Here is a 20,264-nt window from a genome sequence, read left to right as displayed (position 1 = left end):
AGAAAGTAGTCAGTGAAGGACTTACTGAAATTGTAGTGATTATGCTGTCACCCAAAGTATGAGCAGAGGGCAGCCCCGGGTGGCTCAGCCTAGTGCCACCTGCAGCCCAGGGTGTGATCCTGGAGACCTGGAATCGAGTCCTGCATCGGGCTCCCTGCATGGAGCCTGCTTGTCCCTCTGCCTGTGTCTCTGCCTCTCTTTCTGTGTCTCTCATGAATAAATAAATAAAATCTTAAAAAAAGAAAAAGTAGGGGCAGGGAGAAAAAATATGAGCAGGAACCTATCATGATTAGGGTATTTCGCAGGGAGGGAAATCTAAATGTAAAGATACTGCAGCAAGAAGAAGCTTAGCATATATATATATTTTTTTTTGCTTAGCATATTTTCAAAAAAGATTTTATTTATTTATTAATGAGACACAGAGAGAGGCAGAGACCTAGGCACAGGGAGAAGTAGGCTCTCCACAGGACCCAGATGTGGGACTTGATCCCCGACCCCGGGATCACACCTTGAGCCAAAGGCAGATGCTCAACTGCTGAGCCACTTAGGTGTCCCAGCTTAGCATATTTGAAGAAGAGAAATGTGGCCTGTGTGGTAAAAGACAGTGAGCAAGAGAGAAAGTTTAATTCTATGAGTTTTCTATTGGTGCGCAATAAATTGCAACAAACTTAATGCCTTTTTATTAGCTCACAGTTCTACAGTCAGAAGTCTGGATGGTCTCAGCTGCATTCTCCCCTTAGAGTCTCACAAGGCTGAAATCAAGGTGTTGGCTAGACAAGACTCTTCATTTTTTTATTTTAATTATTATTTTTTAAGTAAGCTCTATGCCCAATGCAGGGCTTGAACTCACAACCCTGAGATCAGGAGTAGCATGCCTCTACCAACTGAGCCAGCCAGGTGCTCCAGAAAGACAGGACTCTTAACTGGAGGCTCTGGAGGAGAATTCACTTATAGACCATTCAGGTTATTGGAAGAGTTCAGTTCCTGGTGGTTGTAGGACTGTGGTCCCCATCACCTTGGTGGCAGTCAGCTTCTAGAGGCTACCTATACTCCTTGGCTCAGAGCCTCTCCTTCCCTCTTCAAAGCCAGCAAAGGTGAGTCAAGTCTTTCTCTTATATTGAAGTTCTCTGACTTCTGCTCCTGCGTCTACTTGTACAGGTTCAGGTAATCTCTCTTTTGCCATGTGACATAACAGGAATTATTATTATTAATAATAATAATTATTATTATTCCATAATCACAGGAATAATACAGGAGATGAGGTCAGGGATGTCAAAATCCTGCCTACCACATGCACGAAATAAATTAGAGATGTAGCCTTACATCAGTTTATGAAAAAACTGAAAGGGAATGTTGATGTTTTTCTTTTCTTTTTTCCCCAAAGATTTTATTTATTTATTTATTTATTTATTTATTTATTTACTTATAGCATGAAGTGGATGGGGAGAGAAAGAGGGAGAGACAGAATCTCAAGCAGACTCCATACTGAGCAAGGAGTCTTTTTTTTTTTTTGAAGATTTTATTTATTTATTTATTCATGAGAGACACACAGAGATAGAGAGGCAGAGACACAGGCAGAGGGAGAAGCAGACTCCATGCAGTCCAACCTGGGACTCAATCCCAGGACCCCAGGATCATGCCCTGAGCTGAAGGCAGGCGCTAAACTGCTGAGCCACCCAGGGAGCCCCCCAATGAGTAAGGAATTCAACATGGAGCTCAATCCTATGAAACTGAGATCATGACCTGAGCTGAAAACAAGAGTCAGATGCTTAACTGACTGAGCCATCCAGGAGTTCTGAGTGTCAATGTCATTCTAAATGCTAAATGAAACCCTTAAGGTTTGAAGCTGACAAGTGTCCAAAAAGCGGATTTATTTTTTCAAAAGATCATCCTGGCTACATGTGAAGAATGGATTGTAAAGGTCATAAGCAAAGGCAGAGAGGATATGGCTGCCCATATGTGAGATGAAAATACCTGAGACTAAGAGCGACAGTGGACATGGAAAGAGAGGATAGATAATTGACTTCTTTAGATAAGGTCAGAGGAACTTACTGATGAAAGTAGCTGTAAGAGATATAGGAAAAGAAGTGATCAACTAGGAGAATAGAGGTGCTGTTGCTGAGATGGGACAGATTGGGGAATGTTCTGTTAAGGGTGGAGGATGGGCCTGGGAATTGAGAGTTTTGTTTCACATGCCTAATAGGAACCACATCTTTTAGTAGGTTTCTGTTTCGACTGTTGCCTGGTTCCTCCCCATCACCCATTCCCCTTAGCAACCACAGTGATTCTTTTAAAACTTCAGTCCTATAATATCACTTTCCTGCTCTCATCCTCCATATGGCCTTGGTTCACAGAATGAAATACAGTTTTTATCATGGTCTACAGAGCCCTTCCCAATCTGACCCCTGGCTGCATCTCCAATTTCATTTCCTATCATTCTTCTTGCTCACTGTGCTTCACCCACTCTGGCTTTCTTCCAACTCTTCAGACTGCAAATTTGTTCCCATTTCTGAGCTTTTCCAATTGCATTTTTCTGTAGATCCTGGAAGGTCCACTTCTTAACTTCATTCCAGTTTCTGCCCAAATATCTTCTTTTCAGATAGGTCATCTTGACCAATTTACAGAAAATAGCAACCCTTTTGCCCTAATTCTTTGTCCTACTTTAATTTTCTTCCTAGCATCTATCAACATCTAACATTTTAATTTGCTTGTTCTTACCTGTTTCTCCCAAAATGCCTCACCAACAGAGTGGTCAAATTTTTGCTAGTCTAACCTACAAAAGTTTATATATCAGTGAGTTTTTAAAAAATATTTTATTTATTTATTTATGAGAGACACAGAGAGAGAGGCAGAGACATTAGGAAGAGGGAGAAGCAGGGTCCATGCAGGGAGCCCAATGCAGGACTCAATCTTAGGACCTCAGATCACAACCCGAGCTAAAGGCAGTCAACCACTGAGCCACCCAGGTGCCCTGCGAGTGAGTTTTAATATGCCTTTCTCTTACTATGAATGAAGCTGAAAAGCTTTTCATATTTATTTTATGCAGATTTTCCCCTCATTTTAGTAAAATATTACATTATATATATATATTTAAAGATTTTATTTATTTATTCATGAGAGACACACAGAAAGAGAGAGAGACAGAGACAGAGACACAGGCAGAGGGAGAAGCAGACTCCATGCAGGGAGCCCGATGTGGCACTCGATCCCAGGTCTCCAGGATCACACCCTGGGCTGAAGGCAGGTGCTAAACTGCTGAGCCACACAGGGATCCCAACATATTATATATATATTTTTTTTTTCATATTATATATTTTAAGACCTATCTACCTTTTAATAAAGTGATTACTTCTAAAAAAAAAGTGATTACTTCTTTTTAAAAATTTTTTCTTTACTTATTTGACAGAGAAAGAGAGCACTAGAACACAAGCAGAGAGAGAGAGACAGAGGGAGAAACAGACTCCCTGCTGAGCAGAGAGCCTGACATGGGGCTGGATCCCAGGACTCTGGAATCAGACCCTAAGCTGAAAGCAGATGCTTAACCAACTGAGCCACCCAGGTGCCCCTAAATTGGTTACTTCTATATTGAGTATGTGTCCTAGTCCATTTGGGCTGCTATAACAAAAATACCATAGAGTGAGTGGCTCAAACAACAAATGTTAATTTATCAAAGTTCTTGAGGCTGGGAAGTCCAAAGTCAAGGCATTGGCAGATTCGGTGTCTGATGAGAGCTACTTCCTGTTTCATAGATGGCCATCTTCTCTCTGAATTCTCATTTGTAGAAGGGCAAGGAAGTCTCTGGAGTGTCTTTAATAAGGGCACTAATCCCATTCCTGAAGTCTCTGTTCTCATGACCTAACACCTTACAAAGGCCTGACCTCCAAATACTCTCACATTTCGGGTTAGGTTTCAACACATGAATTTTTGTGGGTACATGAGCAATTAGTCTATATTATTATGTTAAGTATGTTTAATCACATATACCCTTTCCACAAAGTATTTGAAAAAGTTTTTTTTTTAATATTTATTACATTTATTTATTTATTTATTATTCATGAGAGACACAGAGAGAGGCAGAGACACAGGCAGAGGGAGGAGAAGCAGGCTCCATGTAGGAGCCTGATGCAAGACTCGATTCCAAGATCCGGGGATCATGCCCTCAGCCAAGAGCAGAGGCTCAACTGCTGAGCTCCCCAGACATCCCAAGAAAGTTTTTTTTTTTTTTAAGATTTTATTTATTTATTCATGACAGACACAGAGAGAGAGAGAGAGAGAGGCAGAGACAGAGGCAGAGGGAGAAGCAGGCTCCATGCAGGGAGCCTGATATGGGACTCGATCCCCGGTCTCCAGGATCACATCCTGAGCTGAAGGTGGCGCTAAACTGCTGGGCCACCGGGGCTGCCCCCAAGAAAGTTTTTAAAAGGTATATTTAGTAAAGCAATATTTTATAAATTAAAAAAAGGAAATAAAGACTAAGAAAAAAAAAAAGAAGACTAATATGACAACCACTGGGGTAAATGTAAATTACTGTGTTTATTTTATTTTTTAAAGATTTTATCTATTTATTCATGAGAAAGAGGCAGAGACATAGGCAGAGGGAGAAGCAGGCTCCATGCAGGGAGCCCGACATGGGACCCAATCCCAGGACTCCAGGATCACACCCTGGGCCGAAGACAGGCACTAAACCGCTGAGCCACACAGGGATCCCAAATTACTGTGTTTAAATGAAAAACTTTCCCATGAACATCTTCATATCAACAGGCATAAAATTGTTCTAAAATTTGTGTTATAGACTCAAAGATTGCCCCAAATTATCCTTACTTCCTGGTATCCATGCCCTGGTGTAAGTCCTTCTCCTTGAGTATAGGCAGGACCTGTCATTTGCTTCTAACCAATAGAATATGTCAAAGGTGATGGGAGGTAACCTCTGTCATTGCACTACAGAAGATTGGAACTTTGACCTTGCTAGCAGATTTTCTCTGTGGACTCTCTGATTTACTGGCCTCAATGAAGTAAGTCACCTATGAAAAGGCCCATGTGGCAAGAAACAGAGGATACCTTCTTCTCAACAGCACAGGGGCTGAGGTCCTCGGTCCCACAGACTGCAAGGTGCTGAATGCTGCTAACAATGATGTGAACATGGAAGAAAATCCTTACCCAGTCAAAACTCAGATGAGAGCCCAGCCCACCCCTGGCTAACACTTGATTGCAGCCTTGTGAGAGACCCTGAAGCAGAGGACTGAGCTAAATGAGTCCAGATTCATGTCCCAGAGAAACTATGACCTAATACATGAATTATGTTTTTTTAAAATATTTTATTTATTTATTTGTTTGTTTGTTTATTTATTGAGGAGGGGTTGGGGGAAGAGGGAGAGGGAGAGAGAGAGAATCTCAAGCAGGCTCCACACAGGGCTCAATCTTATGAACCTGAGATCATGACCTGAGCAGAAATCAAGACTTGGACAGTTAATTGACTGAGCCACCCACGCACTTTTTTTTTTTTTTTTTAATTTTTATTTATTTATGATAGTCACAGAGAGAGAGAGAGAGGCAGAGACACAGGCAGAGGGAGAAGCAGGCTCCATGCACCGGGAGCCTGATGTGGGATTCGATCCCGGGTCTCCAGGATCGCGCCCTGGGCCAAAGGCAGGCGCCAAACCGCTGCGCCACCCAGGGATCCCTCACCCACGCACTTGTATAAATGAAAAATGTTTTAAGGCTTTAACAAATGAGTGATATTTTAAGCCATTCAGTTTGTGGTCATATCGTTACACAACAATAAATAACTAGGGCAGCCCAGGTAGCTCAGTGGTTTAGCGCTGCCTTCTGCCCAGGGTGTGAACCTGGAGACCCGGGATTGAGTCCCACGTCAGGCTCCCTGCATGGAGCCTGCTTCTCCCCCTGCCTGTGTCTCTGCCTTTCTCTCTCTCCTCTCTGTGTTTCTCATGAATAAATAAACAAAATCTTAACAAAAACAAATAACTAATAAAGCTATGATATAAGAAATACCACATTTCATTTGTCTCAACTAAATTAAATCCTTTGGCCTCTTATCTATCAGGGTTGGTAATTCAATCAGTTATTTTTAGAGGGCCCTACCTCATTCTTTATACAAGAACCCAAGGCTTATGTAACTTAGGAAAACTGATGTGGAGAAGAGGTGTATAGGGAGTCCTCATTCCATTGATTTGCTGCTGAGACACACATTGTTCATCCATATACTCTATTCAGAGGTGGCTGCCTTTGCTGAAGATAGCATCTACTCCTTCTGCCAAATTTGGCAACTGGAGTTTTCACTATAGGGAAGATTAGAGCTTAGTGCTCAGTCCCCAGGTACACGGAAAGCCATGTTCATCAACATTCCTGCCACATCTTGGCTGCTGTGAGGAAACAGAATGTGAGAGCCCCACAGCTAGAGCACCCAGTACAGCCTGTCTACTCTGAATATAATCCATCTTTGCTCCAGCCCCTTTTCTCTTAATGCTGGAAGTTCTCCTCTTTTAGGCCAATCGAACAAGTGTTTGAAAACAATGTTTTCTGGGATACCTGGGTGGCTCAGCGGTTGAGCGTCTGCCTTCAGCCCAGGGCGTGATCCTGGGATCCTGGGATCGAGTCCCACGTCAGGCTCCCTGCATGGAGCCTGCTTCTCTCTCTGCCTGTGTTTCTGTCTCTCTCTGTGTCTCTCATGAAAAAATAAATAAAATCTTTAAAAAAAGGGATCCCTGGGTGGCGCAGCGGTTTGGCGCCTGCCTTTGGCCCAGGGCGCGATCCTGGAGACCCGGGATCGAATCCCACATCGGGCTCTCGGTGCATGGAGCCTGCTTCTCCCTCTGCCTGTGTCTCTGCCTCTCTCTCTCTCTCTCTGTGTGACTATCATAAATAAATAAAAATTAAAAAAAAATTAAAAAAAAAAATCTTTAAAAAAAAAAAAAAACAATGTTTTCTTAACTAGGTGAAGGAAGCCTAGATCTTACCAAATAGAACACAAAGTCCAGGCTACCCTCCCCTCTCGTACCCTCAGGGTATCCCCAGAAAGGGAGGAAAGTAACATTTCATTCTTTTGTGAAGATTCTGTAATAACTGGAAATTATTTAATTTGTCATTTAGGTTCTTAGCCACGCCATGAAGGCAAGATGAAAATACTTAATCATGAAGTTCTCATTATTGTGAAAGATTCTGTTTCAACAAAACAAAACAAAATAGCACTCTTTCTAGCTCTATATTCTACAGGGGATTTTCTTTGTAAGAAATAAAAGGAGAGGGGCACCTGGGTGGCTCAATGGTTGAGCATCTGCCTTTGGCTCTGGTCATAATCCTGAGGTCCTAGGATCGAGTCCTGCATCGGGCTTCTGGCAAGGAGCCTGCTTCTCCCTCTGCCTATGTTTCTGCCTCTCTCTCTGTGTTTCTCATGAATAAAATGAATTTTAAAAACCTTAAAAAAAAGTTTTAAAAAAAAGAAATAAAAGGAGAAAAAATAATTAAAAGGGACATAGTGCTAAGATTTGTAAATTCTGGTCTACTTGGGATCCCTGGGTGGCTCAGTGGTTTGGCGCCTGCCTTTGGCCCAGGGCGCGATCTTGGAGACCCCGGATCGAATCCCACATCGGGCTCCCTGCATGGAGCCTGCTTCTCCCTCTGTGACTATCATAAATAAATAAAAAAAATCTTAAAAAAAAATTCTGGTCTACTTAAAAGTCCAGATATAGGTGAAACCCTCATGCCAGTGACCCTGGACCTGGGCTCAGGTATAGGACCCAAATATATTTGAGGTAAGGAGAAAATTGAATATGTGATAAAAACTACATTGTGGATGGGCTTGCAGGCACCATAAAAGGGATAGATTAAAATTGAACCAAATGTAGACATTTGTATTTCACAAGCTTAAAAAGAAAAATCTGTACTATTTACCACTGTAGTCTTGGCTGCTCTAGGTCCTGATGCTCCTTTAATTTTTTTTTCTTTGAAATGCATTGGACATTATAAAGTATCTACGTCACCAAATCTGGGTCCTTCCACGGAGATAGGAACTTAGTTTTTCAGCAGTTCAAATATTTTCCCCCCTTTTTTCTTTTGCCATTATCTCTGATAATGCTGTATTATTCCTCCCACTCAAAAGCCAAGAAAGACAATCCAACTACTTCCTCCTCCAACTTACTTACAGGAAAGAATAGAAACAATTCTATCAACTCCAGCTGGGGCAGCAAATTGCCAAGAAGCTTTTCTTAGATTTTTGAATACTGTGTGACTGTCACTGTAGGTGCTTTCCAACAATTTGGTTTTATTTTTCTTGAATTCTGTTTTTGCTGCAGAAACCTTCAATTGTCTAACACTGGTGGCATTTAGTAATCTTTGCCAAGTTTAATTCCAATTCAGTCGCCTGGAAGGTTTCAGCGACCCTGGAATGAGGTTTTGTAAAGCTTGTTTTGTGCAATGGGAAATTGCTCAAGGAAGTATGAGTCAGGGTTCCCCACCCCCCAACCAGTGAAACAGATTGATTTATTTCTTTTTATTTCAAGATGGAAACAGAAAGCAAATTAAAAAATATGACCATCGTCCTTGCTCCTACCCAAGTACAAGTTAAATCTGTAATATTGTAAGAAGCAGTGTTTGCCTCAGGGAAGTATCTCTGACAATACCCAAGATCATTGTAGGTAGTAAGCAGGCAAATTTTTAATTTTAATAATCATGTGTTCATGTTAATATGTATTTGAAAAGTATGACAACATATTAACCCATCATTCATGGATATTATTATTTCAGATTAGGCGAAACAAAAAAGATGCAAGAAAAATATGAAATAAATGATAACATGATCGGCATGCAAATCCTAGGGGAGGTACATGAACAATGGTGTACAAACAGTTGATGTTTAAGAAACATTGTCCAATTAAAATATCCTGGGATTTTTCTTAAAACCGTTTTGGGGGCACCTGGGTTGGGGCCAGTCCATTAAGTGTCAGATTCTGGGTTTCAGCTTAGGAGGTGATCTCAGGGTTCTGAAATTGAACCCTATGTCAGGCCCTGCACTCAGTGCAGAGTCTGTTTAAGACTCTCTCTCCCTCTCCTCCACTCTTTAAAAAAAATAAATAAATCTTAAAAAAGAAAAAAAAAAAAAAACTGCTTTGAATCCCAGTATTGCTGCTGAGAGCTGTGAGCTTTAGACAAATTCACAAACCTCTTTGAAACTCACTGTCTTCATCTGTAATTAAGAATAAATCCTATCTTATAGTGTTTTTGAGAGGAACCAGCTACTGGATTTTAAGCAGAGTTCTATAGTGAGCATAGTGTGTACTCATTAAATGGTAGACATCTTTATCCTGACTCTGTTTATTGTCATTTATCTTAAGCAAAAATCTTGTAGCCACAAAGCAAGTAACCAGCTCTCCTGCCCAACATTAGTGTCAGAAAATACTGGTGCCCCTGAGAAACCAGAAACCTAATGAATAGGGTACTGTTTCGGGAATCAGGAGATCTGGCTTTCATCCTGGACTTACTGCAGCCAGTGACTTAACTTACAAAGCAACTATGAAAACAAGCCTTGTGCCTGAAAAAATAAACCATCTCACTCTTTTTCTTGGTATGTTTGATTGCCATGGGATTGTTTTCAGAATTAGGAGAATATGACTCAAGTTCAGTTCAGGTCGGCAAACATTTTTTTCAGGATTTGATCTCTGTCAGGCACTGTGCTAGTTGTTGAATGTATAAAGGAATAAGGTAAAATTCTTGAGCTTTCATCCAAACATTCTATAAATGATTTTTTAAAAAGATTTTATTTATTTATTCATGAGAGACACAAAGAGAGAGAGGGAGAGACACAGGCAGAGAGAAAGGCAGGCTCCATGCAGGGAGCCCGATGTGGGACTCAGTCCTAGGACTCCAGTATCACGACCTGGGCAGAAGGCAGGCACTCAACTGCTCAACCATCCAGGCATCCCTCAATAAATATTTGTGGAGTATTTAGTAGGTAATAGAAGCTTTGTAAGGCCTGGGGAATCAAACAAAAAGAGTTACTGAGCTGATGGAATTTATAATATAGGGGAAATTTTAGACAGTGATATATTAATATATATTTAAGAACTACCTCTCTACAGGACGACTCAGTGGTTCCATGGCTGAGTGTCTGCCTTTGGCTCAGGTCCTGGGATTGAGTCCCACATTGGGTTTTCCTGCAGGGAGCCTGCTTCTCCCTCTGCCTGTATCTCTGCCTCTCTCTCTGTGCCTTTCATGAATAAATAAATAAAATCTTTAAAAAAAAAAAAAAAAAAGAGAGGGAACTAGTTCTTAGCAAAATAAAAAAAAGTGGGTGTATTAAATTTTGTTAAGACAAAGACTGGGGCAGCCCCGGTGGCACAGCGGTTTGGCGCCGCCTTCCGCCCGGGTTGTGATCCTGGGATCCCAGGATCAAGTCTTGCATTGGGCTCCCTGAGGGAAGCCTGCTTCTCCCTCTGCCTGTGTCTCCGCCTCTTCTCTGTGTCTCTCATGAATAAATAAATAAAATCTTAAAAAAAAAAAAGGCAAAGACTGTGTAGCCAGACTTTATAAATAATTATATACACTTTATATTGAAGTCATTATAGCCAATTGGTTCTCATTGAATGATTTTGTTGATTTGTGCAGAACTCTTAAATCTATGGCATATCTATGGTTGTAATTGACAAATGAGTGTGGTTCCACCTGAATGTTGGTGGATATTTTAAGTTAAATATTAAGATGAAGTGAAACAGTGAAGAACAATGTCAGAACTTCACTTGTTTGTCAATGACTATGTGATTTCTTTTGGAATGAGATAATAGTTTTCTTTTTTAAAGATTTTATTTATTAGTAAATGTATTACATATTATATATATATATATATATATATTTTTTTTTTTTTTTTTTTAGAAAGATAAAGAGCAAGAGGGAGAGAGAATCTTAAGTAGTCTTCATGCCCAGTGAGGGCTTGACAATTGGCTCAGTCTCACAAACCCAAGATCATGACCTGGGCTGAAAACAAGAGTTGGACTCTTAACTGACTGAGCCACATACGCACCCCTCTTTATCACTTTCTTAAGTTTAGATAAGGAAAAGAGCAATATTAACTCTTATTTCTTATTTTCTTATTTCTGTGATATAAATACTGCCAGTATTGATGATACTTTTAAGCTACTAATATTATTTTCCTAAATATGGAGTAGGATAGAGAGTATGTATTTTTACCACCACATAGATAGGATAGATGTAAATAACTTCAAATACATAAATGGTAGTGAAATTCACTAAAATAGGAAGTTATGAGTTTTGAGTTATATTATCTTTGTTTTTTTTTTTTTTTAAGATTTATTTATTTATTCATGAGAGACACAGAGACAGAAGCAGAGCCCGATGTGGGACTTGATCCCGGATCCCAGAATCAGGTCCTGAGCTCAACTGCTGAGCCACCTAGGTGTCCCTATTATCTTTGTTTTTAATATAATTTATTTCATTATAAGTTGTAAGTTATAATAGGCCTTACGAATTAATTTAATTTTTTTTTTAATTTTTATTTATTTATGATAGTCACAGAGAGAGAGAGAGAGGCAGAGACATAGGCAGAGGGAGAAGCAGGCTCCATGCACCGGGGCCCGACGTGGGATTCGATCCCGGGTCTCCAGGATCGGGCCCTGGGCCAAAGGCAGGCGCCAAACCGCTGCGCCACCCAGGGATCCCAATTAATTTAATTTTTAATAATGGTTGTTTAACCACTGGCTCACAAAATTTCTGAAAATAAAACCATCTATTGTTTTTTTTTTTTAGCTAGTATAAGCTAGCTCCAGCACTCTTGGATATGTTATAAGGTGATATCTTGAAATATTCATATCAGCATTTTTTCTTTCTTATACTTTCTCGTACTTGATCTTTTCCTTGTAACCCAGAGCTGGTCATGTTGCCCTAAATAGACGCATGGCTATTTTAGTGGGCAAGAAACAAAGGTCCTTATTATACATGGTAGATTGAACATATGTGTTTACCATAGGTTTCTCCTGATATCTCTATAAAGGCATAAACCAAGAAAAGTTAAGAGAGTAGGAGAGGAGAAAATATAACAAAATCTGAAACATGGAAGCAGATGAATAAGTGAGAATGAATACTCCAGTCTAAAGAAAGTAAAATCTGAACTTACCTGTTATTGCAGGTAATAACAACAAATTGATTCATGGCTGTGGAATCCCAAAAGCTCAGAAATTGGAAGATAAAGTTGAAGAAAATCTCTGAGAAAGTAGAACTAAAACACAAAAAAGAAATGGAAAATAGAAAAGAGAAGAAAATTAAGGACAGTTCAGCGTCTAAAAAACTGGAAAGTTCAGAAAGAAATAATAAAGAAAACAGAGGGGAGATTATCAAAGTAATAATTTGAGAACAATTTCCACAATTGAAAGACATATATTTCCAAAGTAGGATAATTCATTAAATACTTAGCAAGATACATTTAGAAAAGGTCGCCTGGGTGGCCCAGCAGTTGAGTGTCTGCCTTTGGCTCAGGTTGTGATCCTGGGGTCCTGGGATCAAGTCCCTCATTAGGCTCCCTGCAGGAGCCTGCTTCTCTTTCTGCCTGTATCTCTGTCCCTCTCTGTGTGTCTCTCATGAATAAATAAATAATCTTTAAAGGAAAAAAAAAGATAGATTTAGAAAGATCCACACCAAGGCATTTCATGTGAATATTTATTTATGAGGGACAAAAAGAAATTCCTAAACATTTCCAAAGACAGAAAAGGAGGCCACAAACAGAGCTAGAATTAGAAAGGAATTAGTTCTTCCAGCAATGCCCTATACAAGAAGACAATGGGTCAATGTCTTCAGAATTCCAAGGAAAATAGTTTCAGCATAGAATTCTATACTTAGCCAAAGTTTCATTCAAGTATGAAGATAGGGATCCCTGGGTGGCGCAGCGGTTTGGCGCCTGCCTTTGGCCCAGGGCGTGATCCTGGAGACCTGGGATCGAATCCCACATCAGGCTCCCAGTGCATGGAGCCTGCTTCTCTCTCTGCCTCTCTTTCTCTCTCTCTCTGTGACTATCATAAATAAATTTTAAAAATTAAAAAAAAGTATGAAGATAAAGACATTTGTAGATGTTCAAGTTGTTTTTTTTTTTTTAAGATTTTATTTATTTATTCATGAGAGACACAGAGAGAGAGGCTGAGACATAGGCAGAGGGAGAAGCAGGCTCCATGCAGGGAGTCTGATGTGGGACTTGATCCTGGGACTCCAGGATCATGCCCTGGGCTGAAGGCAGGTGCTTAACCGCTGAGCCACCCAAGTGTCCCTAAACTATTGTTTTAAATAAAGAAGCACCCAACTTTCTTTTTGTTTTTTTTTCCAATAATCTTTTGAACATAGAATGCACTGAGGAAAGTGATAGTGATGTGTAAAGGAAAGTTTCAGCTATAATGGTTATGGAGTACTGGAGAGTGATAATTACCACCTCTGTTAAAAATAATCCTACCCTTATGTGTTACAAAGAAAGACCAGAGGGTGGCCTGGGTGGTGCAATTGGTTAAGCATCTGACTCTTGATTTCAGGTCAGTTCATGATCTCAGCGTCATGAGATGGTGCCCCACATCAGACTTGGTGCTGGGCATGGAATCTGCTTGAGGCTTTCTTTCTCTCTCCTTCTGTCCCTCGTCCCACCTGTGTGTGCTCTTTCTCTCTCTAAATTAAAAAAATTTTTTTTAATTTATTTTTTCATGAGAGACACGCAGAGAGAGAGGCAGAGACACAGGCAGAGGGAGAAGCAGGCTCCATGCAGGGAGCCTGACGCGGGACTGGATCCCCGGTCTCCAGGACCAGGACCTGGGCCGAAGGCGGTGCTAAACCTCTGAGCCACCCGGGCTGCCCTCTCTTTCTCTAAAATAAAGAAAATTTTTAGAAAAATTATGAAATGAGGTGCCTGAGTAGTACAGTTAAGTATCTGACTCTTGGTTTCATTTGTTTATGATCTTAGGGTGGTGAGACTGAGCTCCACATGCAGCTTTGCGCTCAGCACAAAGTCAGCTTAAGACTCGCTCTCCCCCCCCCAAAAAAAGACTCGCTCTCCCTCTTCCTTTGCCCCTCCTATCTTTAAAATTAATAAATAAATATTTTTTTTAATTATTAAATATTTTTAAAAATTATGAAACTTTCTGTGTTTTATTTCTTAACTTCCATAGTAAGATTTTAACAAAGGACTCCTTGGCAAAATCACAATGTTTTTCAGATTGCTTGTGTATTGAATATTTCATTTAATCTTCAAAACAATCCATGAAGGCTAATAATTCATTTTTTAAACTTCTTGAGAGATAAGTATGTGCAAGCAACAAAATACTGACTGAGCCTCTTTTATACAGCTAGTTAGCTTTAAATCTGGGATTAGAATTCAAGGGCAGAAGTATAGTTATGGTGCAAATTGTCTGAGAATTCAACATGGTAGTTTCTTGTGGTTACCAGTGTGAATGCCAAATTAGATTTTTAATATCCACAACAGTCCTATCTCTCCCTGATCCTGCTGGGGTTATAAATACCACATTTGTCTACATGAGGATCAATTGTTCCAACTCTGATGCTTTGGTAATTTAAAAAAATTAATACTTGGGATTTGTGAACTAGCAAAATATTTTTTTTATTTAACTGTCTGAATTAATTTATAGGAAAAATCTTCCAGGGACATAAAAGTTAAAATCCAATGAAGGAATGACCTTAGTTGTGGAAAAACAAAAGAAAGAAAGAAATCAGGTCTTTTCTGGAAAATCTAGGACGTCAAATTATTAGACATAGTATGCTTCTCCCTGAGGACATAGGTCACTTTCAATATTTGCCAAAGCATTAGATCAGCCAGGCACTGGGAAACATTTCTAAGCTTTAATAACTGAGCTGCTTCAATATGTTTTGGTAGAAGTTTAAAACCTCTCTGGCCCCATTTTATTAAACATATAACTTTGGCTATACAAGATCTCTCTCTTAGGATGTTACTGAGAAAATAACCATCTACTTAACAATTTTTATTGTGCCTGCAGTATGTGTACATTGCGGATAGCTGTTATGTTGCACAAATCCAATGATTAGAGCTCTGGCGAAGGAGTTGGAGAAAGAGGAGGAATTTGTAATCTGAGCAGGAAGGGACTTAATTATTTAACTGGCTGAAAGTGTGTCAATCTTCTCTGCTTTGTAGATGAATTGGAACCCAGAGGTAAACTTTATATCAAAACCAGAAACTCCGGAGTCAAATAAGGAGACAGGCATTGAAAACAAGTACATGAAACAAATTTTCAATAATCAAAATATACAGATACTTAAAAAACAAAAAATAAAAGGATTTTAGGGGCAGCCCTGGTGGCTCAGTGGTTTAGTGCCGCCTTCAGCCCAGGGTGGGATCCCGGAGACACGGGATCAAGTCCTACATCAGGCTCCCTGCGTGGAGCCTGCTCCTCCCTCTGCCTGTGTCTCTGCCTCTCTCTGTGTGTGTGTCTCTTGTGAATAAATAAATAAAATCTTAAAAAAAAAGAATTTATTTATTTATTTATTTATTTTAGAGAGAACAGACTCCCCACTGAGTGTGGAGCCTGATGTGGGACTCAATCCCATGATCCTGAGATCATGACCTGAGCAGAAATCAAGGGTCAGATGTTTAACTGACTGAGCCACTTAAGCACCCCCTGTACAGATACTCCAAAAGAACGAATAAAAACTACCTGAACTCTACCAGCCAGAAATAAAAATTATTACATTTTAAAAAATATTTTATTTATATTTATAAATATTTATATTATTTTATTTATATTTATAATTATTAATATTTTAAGATAAATCTTTCTGGGGGCGCCTGGGTGGATCAGTCAGTTAAGCATCTGCCTTCAGCTCAGGTCATGATCCCAGGGTCCTGAGATAGAGCCCTGCATTGGGCTTCCTACAGAGCAGGGAATCTGCTTCTCCCTCTCCTTCTGCCTGCCATTCCCCCTGATTGTGCTCTCTTCCTCTCTCTGTCACATTAAAAAAAAAAAATTAAAAAAAGATAAACCTTTCCATACTTTATATACATATATACACGTGTACAATAAAAAGCTGTGCATGTGGTTTATAAGTTGCATATTAAAATTCATCAATAAAAAAATAAAATAAAATTCATCACTATACCATAAACATATTTCTTTTTCTTTTTAAGATTTTATTTATTTATCCATGAGAGACACGGAGAGAGTCAGAGACATAGGCAGAGGGAGAAGCAGGCTCCATGCAGCCAGCCTGATGTGGGACTTGATCCTGGATCCTGGGATCTTGCCCTGAGCCAAAGGCAGATGCTCAACCACTGAACCACCCAGGAGTCTCATAAACATATTTCTTTTTTTTTTTTTTTTCATAAACATATTTCTATGTCAAGTAAGAAACTAAAATTTTTTTACAAGATTTTATTTATTCATAAGAGAGAGAGAGAGAGAGAGAGAGGCAGAGACACTGGCAGAGGGAGAAGCAGGCTTCCTGCTAGGAAGCCCGATTTGGAACTTGATCCCAGATCCCAGGATCACGCCCTGAACCAAAGGCAGAGGCTTAACCGCTGAGCCACCCAGAGGTCCCAGAAATTAAAATGTTATGTTAGTTACTACATAATATTTTATTAGATTATTTTACCAAACTTTGCATTGAAAATTTTTGTTTTGTTTTTTATTTTTGAGATTTATTTTTTAAAATATTTTATTTATTTAAGAGAGATAGAGAGAGTGAGCAGCAGGAGGAACAGAGGGGGAGGGAGAGGGAGAAGGGGAAGAGAATTTTTTTTTTTTAAAGATTTTATTTATTATTCATGAGAGACACACAGAGAGAGGCAGAGACACAGGCAGAGGGAGAAGCAAGCTCCAGGCAGGAAGCCTGATGTGGGACTTGATCCCAGACTCCAGGATCACACCCTGAGCCAAGGGCAGATGCTCAACCATGAGCCCCCCAGGCCTCCTTGAGGAAGAGAATATTGAGCAGACTCCCTGCTGAGCGCAGAGACCCACATAGGGCTTGGTCTCATAAGCTGAGATTATGACTTGAGCCTAAATCAAGAGTTGGATGCTTAACTGACTGAGCCACATAGGCACTCATTTTTTAGATTTATAAGCATTAAAATGATAAACATTCTTTTATCTTTAAATGATAGACATTCTTTATTTACTTCTAAAATTAACTAATTTTTAAAATTTAAATTCAATTAGCCAACATATAGTGAAACACCCAGTGCTCATCACATCAGATGCCCTCCTAATGCTTGTCACCCAGTTATCCCATCCCCCCACTCACCTCCACTTCAGCAACCCTCAGTTTGTTTCCCAGAATTAGGAGACTCTCATTGTTTGTCTTCCTCTCCAATTTTTCCCCATTCAATTTCCCCTCCTTCCCTTATGGTCCTTTTCACTATTTCTTATATTCTACATATGAGTGAAACCATATGAGAATTGTCTTTCTCTGATCAACTTATTTCACTCAGCATAATACCTTCCAGTTCCATCCACATTGAAGCAAATGATGGGTATTTGTCGTTTCTAATGGCTGAGTAGTATTCCATTGTATACATAGACCACATCTTCTTTATCCATTCATCTGTTGAAGGACATTGTAGCTCCTACCACAGTTTAGCTATTGAGGACACTGCTGCTATGAACACTGCAGTACAAGTGTCCTATCATTTCACTACATTTGTATCTTTGGGGTAAATACCTGTAAGTGCAATTCCTGGGTCGTAGGGTAGCTCTATTTTTAACTTCTTGAGGAACCTCCATATTGTTTTCCAGAGTGGCTGTGCCAGCTTGCATTCCCACCAACAGTGTAGAAGAGTTCCCTTTCTCCACATCCTCTCCAACATTTGTGGTTTCCTGTCCTTGTTAATTTTCGCCATCCTCACTGGTGTGAGGTGGTATCTCACTGTAGTTTTGATTTGTATTTCCCTGATAGCAAGTGATATGGAGCATTTTTTCATGTGCCTGTTGGCCATGTGTAGGTTTTCTTTGGAGAAATGTCTGTTCATGTCTTTTGCCCATTTCTTGACTATAATGTTTGTTTTTTGGGTGTTGAATTTGATAAGTTCTTTATAGATCTTGGATACCAGCCCTTTATCTGATATGTCATTTGCAAATAGCTTCTCCCATTCTGTAGGTTGCCTTTTAGTTTTGTTGACTGTTTCCTTTCCTGTGCAGAAGATTTTTATTTTGATAAAGTCCCAATAGTTCATTATTGTTTTTGTTTCCCTTACCTTTAGAGACATGTCTTGCAAGAAGTTGCTGTGGTTGAGGTCAAAAAGGTTGCTGCCTCTGTTCTCTTTTAGGATTTTGATGTATTCCTATCTCACATTTAGGTCTTTCATCCATTTTGAGTTTATCTTTGTGTATAGTGTAAGAGAATGAATGGTCTAGTTTCATTCTTCTGCATGTGGCTGTCCAATTTTCCCAACACCATTCATTGAAGAAACTATCTTCTTTCTATTGGATATTCTTTCCTGTCTTGTCAAAGATTAGTTTTCCATAGAGTTAAGGGCCCATTTCCGGGTTCTCTATTCTGTTCCATTGATCTATGTGTCTGTTTCTGTGCCAGTACCATGGTGTCTTGATCATCACAGCTTTGTATTATAGCTTGAAGCCAGCCAGGCATTGTGATACCACCAGCTTTAGTTTTCTTTTTCAACATGCCTCTGGCTTTTCAGGGTCTTTTCTGGTTCCATACAAATTTTAGGATTATTTGCTCCACCTTTGTGAAAAAAGTCCATGGTATTTTTTTTTAAGATTTTACTTATTTATTCATGAGAGACACACACACACAGAAAGAGAGAGAGAGAGAGGCAGAGACACAGGCAGAAGGAGAAGCAGGCTGAATGGAGGGAGCCTGATGTGGGACTCGATCCCAGGTCTCCAGACTTCTACCCTGGCCAAATGTGGCACTAAACCGCTGAGCCACCCAGGGATCCCAAGTCCACAGTATTTTGATTGTGGTTGCATTGAACGTGTAAACTGCTCTGGGTAGCATAGACATTTTCACATTTACTCTTACAATCCATGAGCATGGAATGTTTTTCTATCTCTTTGTGTCTTCCTCAATTTTCGTAAGTATTCTGTAGTTTTTTGAGTACAGATCCTTTATCTTTTTGGTTTGGTTTATTACTAGGTATTTTATGGGTTTTGGTGCAATTGTAAATGGGATCAATTCCTTAATTTCTCTTTCTTCATTCTCATTGTTAGTGTGTAGAAATTCAACTGATTTCTGTGCAGTGATTTCATATCCTGCCATGTTACTGAATTGCTGTATGAGTTCTAGTAATTTGAGGGTGGAGTCTTTTGAATTCTTCATATACATACACTATCATGTCATCTGTGAAGAGAGAGAGTTTGACTTCTTTGCCAATTTGGATGCCTTTTATTGCTTTTTGTTGTCTGATTGCTGAGGCTAGGACTTCTAGTCCTAAACTGAACAAAAGTGGTGAGAGTGGGCATCCTGGGCGTGTTTCTGACCTTAGGGGAAAAGCTTCCAGTTTTCCCCATTGAGAATGATATTTGCAGGATCCCTGGGTGGCTCAGCAATTTAGAGCCTGCCTTCAGCCCAGGGCGTGATCCTGGAGTCCAGGGATTGAGTCCTGCATCAGGCTCCCTTCATGGAGCCTGCTTCTCTCTCTCTCTTTCTCTCTCTGTTGTCTCTCATGAATAAATAAATAAAATCTTTAAAAAAATGATATTTGCTGTGGGTTTTTCATAGATGGCTTTTATGATATTGAGGTATGTTCCCTCTATACCTATACTTAAAAGTTTTAATGAAGAAAATATGCTATATTTTTCAAATTTTTTTCTATATCAGTTGAGAGGATCATAAGGTTCTTGTCTTTTCTTTTATTAATGTGATCTATCACATTGATTTATTTATAAATGTTGAACCATCCTTGCTTCCTAGGGATAAATCCCCCTTGGTGGTGGTGAATAATCTGTTTGATGTATCTATGGATCCTATTGGCTAGTATCTTGGTAAGTATTTTGATATCCACATTCATCAGGGATATTGATCTGTAACTCTCCTTTTCGTTGGAGTCTTTGTCTGGTTTTGGGATCAAGAATAGAGTTTGGAAGTTGTCTTTTCATTTCTTTTTTTTTTTTTTTTTTATTTATTTATGATAGTAACAGAGGGAGACAGAGAGAGAGGCAGAGACACAGGCAGAGGGAGAAGCAGGCTCCATGCACCGAGAGCCCGACATGGTATTCGATCTGGGGTCTCCAGGATCGCGCCCTGGGCCAAAGGCAGGCGCCAAACCACGGCGCCACCCA

The 20,264-nt window shown here is 39.8% G+C and overlaps 1 protein-coding gene across 1 annotated transcript in view; it reads left to right on the top strand.

Annotated features, from left to right (window-relative positions):
- ATG4C (autophagy related 4C cysteine peptidase) overlaps positions 1–20,264 on the top strand; it is a 160,454-nt gene that overhangs the window by 28,666 nt on the left and 111,524 nt on the right. The gene's annotated exons all lie outside the window — the stretch shown is intronic.

The sequence above is a fragment of the Canis lupus genome, chromosome 5 (assembly GCF_003254725.2).
Source record: "Canis lupus dingo isolate Sandy chromosome 5, ASM325472v2, whole genome shotgun sequence".
NCBI classification, from domain to species: domain Eukaryota; kingdom Metazoa; phylum Chordata; class Mammalia; order Carnivora; family Canidae; genus Canis; species Canis lupus.
Note: the sequence above shows the minus strand (reverse complement) of the source record. Positions and strands in the feature narration are given on the sequence as shown.